Genomic DNA, 5,030 nt, shown 5'->3' on the forward strand with positions numbered 1-5,030 from the left:
ATAAAAAAGGCTGGTTTTCAGGTTTGGCTGGCATTACCCCGCACTTCATGTTGGGGTCCACGGAGCAGCAAGTCTGCCCAAGGACCCTCCCTGGTCCCTCAGGCTGCTGAGCTTCTGGTCCCTTGCCTAGGTGGGACCCTCCTCAGTTTCAACACTCTAGGCTTGGTAGGTGAACCATTTGGACCTCAGGACTCCAAGGACCCCTACTTAAGGCCAAGGTAGTTACTCAGGGGATGGTGGCTTGGGGGACTCAAAGCTCTCAGGTCTTTGTTCTGTTCCTGAATTGGCCGAGCCTCCGGCAGACGGGTGCATGGCACGGTGCGGACGGAGCTGTGAGGCTGCAAGGGGAGTCACCAGAGCTTGCCCATGAGCTGTGCAGCACGGACAGCGTGCCGCATCCAGAAGACAGGAACACGACGGTGAGGGTACCCCAACCACAATGTGGAGCCCGCCCCATGTAAGCTGCTGTGGCTGCAACAGCCACCTTCACCTAAACAGCACTTGAGCTGGGAATCGGCTGCCCCCTGGCACGCCACCCCCATCGTGCTTCCTACTGCCCAACCTGAGCCCTGACCCCAACCCACACACCCCATGCGACTGCTTCCGCGGATCCTGGGTGAACATGTGGTCTCAGCCACAGAGGTGGCAGAGGTGGCTCTGAGTGCCGCGAGTCCCCCCGCCCAGCCGGGAATCCCATCCGTGGGCACGGTGAGCACCCAGTGCTGGGCGAATGGGGAGCAGCACATGTGGTCTGCTCTGAGGGAACCCCACTGTTTCAACCAGAGAGGGGGTGACATTTGGGGACAATGCCAGGCCCTGTTTACAAGCTGCCAAAGGAGGGGTGCGGGGGAAGGCTGTCTTTGGAGAATTCCAGATCGGGTGAGGAACGTGCACTGGACCATCCCAGTTGGAGGTGGTCCTGGCGGTGGCCCCAAGTACGGTCCCTGCTCTGATTGGCTGGCACAGCAGGGGCGGGAATTCTGGGCGGGGCCACCCCAGTTAGAAAAAGCCCGGGCTAGGGCCGGGAAACAGGGCGAGGGTGGGGGTGGGGGTGGGATGGGGGAGCCCGGGGGAAACTGGGGAAACTGGGGAAGCGGGGGAGCCGAGGGGTAACCAGGGAAGCTGGGGTGCTGGGGAAACCAGGGGAAGATGGGGAACAGGGGTTCAGGGAAGCTTGCGTGGGCCAAGGATCACCTTGGAAATCTGGAGTCTGGCAGGAGTGGCAAAGGGTTGAGGGACTGGCTGGGGCAGGGCTGGCGGGTGCCTGGGAGCATGGTGGGAGTGTGGTGTGGGCTCCTGGGCATCCTAGAGACAGGGCGACATCAGCGTGGATTGTGATGGGCCCGAGCTAGGGGTGCAGAGGAAAGAAGGGGGAGCCAGACATTCATCCCGGTCAATTTTGGTTTCAGGACGTGGCGGCTGGTGGACAAGGGGAGCTGGAGGAGGGTTCGGCCTGGGCCTGGGGCAGTGGAGGAGTAGCTGGCAGCCACGGGCAGGTGAAGAGAGCGCTCTGCCGGGCCAGGTGAGTCCCCTTCCCCTCCCGGAACTTGCTTCGATCTCCTTCTGCAAGAAGGAGGTTAAGGGAAGCAAGGACCAGCGAGGAGAAGGGACTGAGCTCCCGGCAGAGCGCAGGATGAAGGCAGGACAGGAAGCACAGGTGACATCGTCTCAGGGGGAGCTGAGACTGGGCAGGCTGGGGGGCCAGGGGCTCGTCCCAGGTGGAAAGAGCATTTCAGGAGAGCAGGATGGGAGATAAGGCAGGGCTGCCAGTGAGGGAGGTGACAGGTGGCCGCAGAAATCCATCACATGCGGGGGGCATTCCAGGCCCAGGTCAGACAGGATGAGATGGGGACTCAGAACACAGCAGGGTCCCCAGCCGCTACCACATCCCACCCACTGTAATTCATTTAGTAGCAGGTATAGGAGCAGCTCCAGCCAGGCCTCCCAGGCCTGTGCAGGAGCCTCGAAGGCAGGAGAGCGGGAACGAAGGTGCAGTGTTCGGGGCAGCCCGCAGTAGGACGTCACCTGGAGGGAGCGGAGCGGCGGCCACAGGTACTGGGCTCCAGAGAGATTTCTGCAGCAAGGAGGCTGCGGTGGGCCCAGCCTGTGGATGCGCCAGTCCCACGTGGCACTGTGGCCCAGAGGCTGGCGTGGAGAAGGCCCGCAGTGTACCTGGTGACACTATGTGTCTTCACCACACGGCCCCTGGGACTGATAGGGTAGACAGGACAGCATCCAGGGGAGTCAAGGGCATTGGCGAGACCAGACTAGGCGAGGCGGGCAGGGCAGAGTGAATGAGCTCGGGGGGAGGGAGTTCGGGGCGCAAGCAGGGGCGAGGAGCGGCAGCTGGCACGAGCGAGGTGTGGCACTGGCCTCCAGAGCCCTGGCCAAGGCGGGCCTGTGCGGGCGGTGATGGAGCGGGGATCGGTGCCTCTGTGCTCGGATTGGAGACCAGGTGAGTGTCCTGACCACTGGCCCACTTGATCCCCACCCGCAGCCTCTGCCCACTCAACCAGGGCCTTCTCCGTTCTCCCCAGTCAGGTCTCCGGTGGGGGTGGACGTACATGCCAGTCACCGAAGGCCGGACGCCAGGAGGTGCTGAGAGGGACATGACATGGTCTGGTGTGACGGTGAGGACAGATGTGATGCCGTCTGGCCTTCCTGGTAAGTACAGGTACAGGGCACGGCCCCTCAGGCCAACTGACCAGCGTCACCTCACTCATGACCAGTCTTCTCTCCCGTAGAACATTCTTGGCTGGTACCTCGGGGAGCAGAACACGCAGCAGGTCTCTGTCCCTTTACTTCTTGAAGGAGCCAATGCACTACTACTGCTCTCTGGACCTCTAGAACCCTCAAGATGACAAGGTGAGGGGCCCCCACCACACATGGGGGATGGGGTTGGCACGGGGCCCAGGCACCAGTGTTCACTCTCCCCCTACCCGCAGAAATGGTGCTACCCAGCTCATGCCTGGGCCTTGGAACCCGGACTTGTTCAAGTCCTCCTAGCTCTGACTCAAGAAAATGCTGCATCAGAACCACTACACCACTTGACTCAGGAATCGGCTCTGGAAGGTGAGTGCGGCACCCTTCTGGAAGATTCCTGCCCGCCCACCCGCCCACCTTGCCCCCACCCACAGGTCCTGACCTATCTGCTATCTCCAGGTTAAGCAAAGGAACGAGATCCATCGGCCTGACACCGCTGAGAGCAGCCTCTGCGGCAAACCCACCCCCGCCGGCCATACCATCTTTGCCACCGCCCCAGCTGTGGGCTGGAGACCACCACCAGCCGCGCCCCCCCACCACCACGCCCCCTCCCCTCTTTCTTCTCTTCTGCCTTTTCTCTGTCTTTTCTCTTCTTTTCTTTCCTCCTTCTTTGCTCAGGAGACACAGTCGTCCATGGCTCTGTCCCCCGTCCCTCCTGAATTCAATTTGCACTATAAGTCGTTTGCACTGGTTTGGAGCCTGGACGATCTTGAGTCTCTGAGCAGGAGTGTGAGCACTGCTGAGTGTGCCTGGCCGCCTGTGGCCTGTGCTGCATCCGTGCCCCCACCACCCATCTCTGTCTGGGGGTGACTGGGTGTGGCCCGAGTGTGTGGGGCCCTGCCCCCCCCTCACCTAGTCTGGAAGCTGTAAACATCAGAAACAGCCTTCAAGCATTCCATTGTGCGTCCATCTCGCCTGTGCCCCTCCTCACCAGGGCTTCACCAGACGCCCTGGACACATCAATAAACACAGTTACAGCACTTGGTCTCAGAGATTTTCCTGGGGGGTGCGCCTTTGGCTGAGGGAAACCGTCATGGGGCAGGGGAACAGGGTGACGGGAGGGGGGGTTGTAGGCTGGGGTGGGCAGTGGAAATGACATGGGAGGGGCCTGTGTGTGGCGGGGGGGGGGGGCATGGACATCGGGGAGGGGGAAAGAAGCTGTGGGACCAGGGAGTCCCCACAGGAAGGGGTGGGGCTGGGGTGGCAAAGGGAGTTCTCAGCCATGAGAGAGAGGTCAGGTACCACGACAGTCTCTCTAAGTTGGACACTGCCGTACAAAATACCTCCCTGAGCCCCAGATCCCAGAAGCCTGGTCTGGGGCATTTGGCTGAAGACTCACACTAGGGGAGTGGGCTTGACATGCGGAGGACACATGGAGCAGTGTACTCGGGGCCAGGCCAGCCATGCCCCTGGGAAGCCCCCGGCCCAGCCACTCATCAGCAATCCTGCTGCAGCTCAGCCGTCCAGTGAGCCGTGGGCTCAAGGACACACAGAGATGTCTCTCCCTGCTCGTGCAGCGGGGCAACAGACATGAGGGTCTGCTCAGCTGGGGGACAGGGCTGGGGCCAGGGTGGGGGTGAGCTTCTCAATAGCCAGGTGACAGAGATGAAGGGGGGTGAGGGGGGTAAGAAGGAATGAGGGGGGGGATGGTGACACGTCAAGAGCTGAGGTGGGGGAATGAGAAAATGAAACAGTCAAGGATTTGGGAGGGAACTAGATGGGGTGGTGAGGAAGATGAAAGGTCTTGGGGTCTTGCCACTGAAGCCCCAGGACCCAGCCCTGCTGGCGCCAGGCTTGGGTTTGTTCCTGGGCCTGGGTCCGTGCTTGGCGTCCCCATACAAGACAGCTTTTGGGTTGGGATCCCCAGGCTGGGCGGCACCCCTCTGCTTCCAAGCCCCGGGGCCTCCCAGCCCCTGGGCCCCTGGTGATGCAGAGGCTGGAACATGAGGAAGCAGCTGTTGGAAATGAGCCTGGGGTCCTCGGCCCCTCCCAGAGCTCAGAGTCAGGAAATGCCTCAGCCCCAGATAAAGAGCAGATAGCAAAGGTCTGAGAAACCCACCCCAGCTTACCTCCCATGGAGTCCCCACTGTTCCCATGTGTCCGGACTCCCCTCAGGGCCCCTCCGCCCCTCCTGCCCTAATACGGGGGACATGGGACATCCGGTGCTACAATACCCACGGGCGGGTGGTCACTCCAGTGCACATTTGGGCAAAGGCTTTTCTGGAAGGCCTGGCTGCTAGCGCCCTCAGGGTCTCCCACCATCCCCT

General features: G+C 61.7%; 1 long non-coding RNA gene across 1 annotated transcript; it reads left to right on the forward strand.

The window, feature by feature from the left end:
- Nucleotides 1-1,030: 1,030 nt before the first annotated feature.
- On the forward strand, nt 1,031-3,743 carry LOC109438589 (uncharacterized). The gene is made up of 5 exons (XR_012497684.1): nt 1,031-2,455; nt 2,538-2,664; nt 2,745-2,865; nt 2,946-3,072; nt 3,163-3,743. It is a non-coding gene; the product is annotated as an uncharacterized LOC109438589 (long non-coding RNA).
- Nucleotides 3,744-5,030: the final 1,287 nt, after the last annotated feature.

This window comes from Rhinolophus sinicus, chromosome 14, assembly GCF_057876585.1.
Source record: "Rhinolophus sinicus isolate RSI-liver-muscle chromosome 14, RSI-T2T, whole genome shotgun sequence".
NCBI lineage: Eukaryota > Metazoa > Chordata > Mammalia > Chiroptera > Rhinolophidae > Rhinolophus > Rhinolophus sinicus.